At 42.6% G+C, this 3402-nt stretch overlaps 1 pseudogene; it reads left to right on the plus strand.

Annotated features, from left to right (window-relative positions):
* LOC132010481 (ferritin heavy chain-like) overlaps positions 1 to 1611 on the plus strand; it is an 89429-nt pseudogene extending 87818 nt beyond the window's left edge.
* The last annotated feature ends 1791 nt before the right edge of the window (positions 1612 to 3402 follow it).

Consider the following 3402-nt stretch of genomic DNA (forward strand, 5'->3'; position numbering starts at 1 on the left):
GATCCTTCTGTGACCCTGCGGGACCTGAGGCCACGCTGACCCCGCGTGGGCTTCGCCCCGGTTTAGCCTCTGGAGCGATGTCCCTCAGCGGAACAGACTTTTAAAAGTCCTGATTTTGTGCGCCGTTGCTCCGCCGCTTGCCGGGAGCCGGCCCCTCCCCCCGGGGTCTATCTTCCCGTTGTTTTGGATTCACTTCTCCGCCGGTCCTACCTTTCAGAAAGTGGTTGTTTTTCTGTTTCCAGAATTGCTGTTCTTCTTCTCTTCGATCTGCCGATGGATTTTCAGGTGTTTGCAATCTTTCTATAAGCTATCTAGCTGATCTTCGGCTAGCTGAATTAGTCTCAGCCTGCTACTTCTCCACCATCTTGACTCCTGCTCTTCTCTGCATTTTTTTTTTTTTAAGGTAGCATTAGTTTCCTGGGACACTGAACACCTTTCAGCGCTCAGCCACATCTCTACCAGATTGTATTCCTACCTCTATCAGATTTTATTTCTATTCCAATGTGGTTTTGAAACCCATTGAAGAAGGTTAAATTGCTTTATCTTGCAAATCAGATGTAAGCGATTATCTAGTCTCAATGTTTGGTTGCAGTTTATTTCCCTGCCCCTTTGGCCTGGATCACTGTTGTGGGTTTAGCTAGAACTTCTGGTCTTCAAAGAACACAGTTTTTTGTTTTGTAGGACTTTGGGACTCATTTTAGCCTCAATTGTTTATAATACTCTTGTCAATGTGTCAACTGGAGGCATTATTCACTTCTTCATTAATGAATTCTCATATCAAGAAGCTGATGAAGAGAGTCTCTGCTGAGATTCGCCCGGGTTTCCTGCTCCAACAGTGCTTGGGCGGAACCCGGCGCTTATCCCCTCACCCTGGCCATCTCCTCACAGTGCCCTCGGACTGCTCCAAGCCGCCCCCCCCCCCCCCCCCCCTTGCTGCTCCAGCACCGCGAAATCGCAGCCCGCCGCCGCCTCTCCTCAGCCGCCGTTAGACGACCGCGTCCCCCTCACAAGTGCACCAGAACTACCACCAGGACTCAGAGGCCCCCATCAACCGCCAGATCAACCTGGAGCTCTACGCCTCCTATGTCTACCTGTCCGTGTCTTACTACTTTGACCACGGTGATGTGGCTTTGAAGAACTTGGCAAATATTTTCTTGCTGAGCAACTGATGAAGCTGCAGAACCAACGAGGTGGCCGAGTCTTCCTTCAGGATATCAAGAAACCAGACAGTGATGATTGGGAGAATGGGTTGAGTGCAATGGAGTGTGCATTACAATTGGAAAAGAGTGTGAATCGGTCACTACTAGAAGTGCACAAACTGGCCACTGATAAAAATGACCCCCATTTGTATGACTTTATTGAGACTCATTGCCTGAATGAGCAGGTGAAATCCATCAAAGTATTGGGTGGCCACATAAGCAACCTGTGCAAGATGGGGCCCCCAAATCTGGCATGGTAGAGTATCTCTTTGACAAGCACATCTTGGGAAACAGTGATAGTGAGAGCTACGCCTTAGGCTGTCATCCCAGAGCCACCTGGTCCCTGAGGCCATGCATGCATGTTGGGGTTACCTTTACCTTTTCTGTAAGTTGTACCAAAACATCTACTTAACTTCTTTCATTTGTACCATTCCTTCAAATAAAGTAATTTGGTACCCACCCAAAGAAGAAAAAGCTGATTTAAAAAAGGCATTATTTTTAGAATGAGTTCCTCTAGATTTCATCTAAATATCTACAAAGGGGATAGCATGAAATTTGGTATCTCTGCTCCCAAGCATATGTAAGCATCTGCAAGCAGAATTTCCCAAGTAAATATAGACAGCCTGAAAATTACCAAGACAGTAAGGTTACTCCAAAAAATGTCTCTTATCTATCCGCTGTGATTGTGCCCCTTGGAATGGGTACATATACTCTGCAACCTGCCTTCCTTGGCATTGTCAGTGTGTTTGTGTTTCTGTGGGGAAAAAATGATCAGAAGAAAGTCCTCTCTTGTATGTTTCTCTGCTGTCATTTCCTCTTCTGTTACTTTCCCTCTCTTGTTCCTCTATAACTTCTATCTGTAACTAACCAGACTTTCAAATGGGAACATCATATTTCTTACCTTTGTATTTATGTTTCTAGCTCTTAGTCTGGAAAGTAAAGAATGGTTTATATCTCTCTTAAAAAAAAAAAAAAGAAGAAGAAGAAAGAAAAAATGTAGTTACTTTCATGTATATGATTTAGAAAAGTATTTCTTTCCCAGAAGCCCTTAATAAAAAGAAAAGGAGGGAAAAAAGAAAAAGAAAAGAAAAAAGAAAACTCCTTCCCTCCTAAAAGGCTCCCTCTCCAGGAGGGAATGCAATTAGCCACATTTAGTTACTTGAGGGAGAGGAAGATCAGGCAGTCACCATGTACCTCTTGCTGGGAGAATCTGGGAAATGAGGGTCATTTACACATATTTGGTTAATTAAGAAGCTAGTGTTGTATGTTATTGAATCTATAGGACTATTTCTTTTCTTTTGCTGCATTTTGAATATATGCCCTTGTAGTAACTTTTCATAATTCAATGCTTTACAAAACCAGTAGTATAAAACTTCTTTCAAACATCCCCAAATCTAAACCCTAATGCTATTTCCCCCTGTGAAGTAAAACTTTAAAAATGTGTAATTCAGGTTTTTCAGGGCATATTGTTACTAGAAAAAACAATACAAGTCAGCTTCTCATTAAGGTGATATACGTTCCACATTATGACTTCTAATTATCAACACTGAGTCCAACTATGACTCATCATTCCCAGGAGTTTTAGGACAAGAAAGTAAGAAAGCCAAGGAGAAGAGTTTTATAATCAGTGTTTGGGTGATGGTGGATGGGCCCATTCTACCAGGACTGAGAAATCTCTGACACCTTCTCTGCCCTTTTTATGGGAATTAATACACTGCCTTGTTATCTAAGCCAGTTTAAGGATGGAATTCCTGCTACTTGTAACAAATAGCGTCCAAATATATAATATAGTGCTCTTAATTAAAAGCAACAGAACCCAACTCTGGGTCACTTAACCAAGACAAGGTATATTACGCAGATACCTGAGAGATCATGGGACTTATTAAAGTCTGAGAGAACAGGCTTAGAAACTAGCAGAAATCTAGGAGGTAATAGAGGGCCATGATTTAGAAAGACATAAGAAAGCCATAACAGACTTTATAGTCTCAGATGGCTCCTTCCTCATTCTTGTTTCCCTTACCCACAATTCAATATCTAGCTGCCCATGCTTGGGTCACCTTCTATCATGCAGAGAACAGGAAGGAATGGAAAGATTGGCTCCCTTCATGTTCATACTGGGAAATGAGCAGCTTCACTCCAAGAAAATGAAAGACAGATAAACTCTCAAAGGAACTGGAATATTAAGAGAAGTAGGAATGGATTC

This window comes from Mustela nigripes, chromosome 2, assembly GCF_022355385.1.
Source record: "Mustela nigripes isolate SB6536 chromosome 2, MUSNIG.SB6536, whole genome shotgun sequence".
NCBI classification, from domain to species: domain Eukaryota; kingdom Metazoa; phylum Chordata; class Mammalia; order Carnivora; family Mustelidae; genus Mustela; species Mustela nigripes.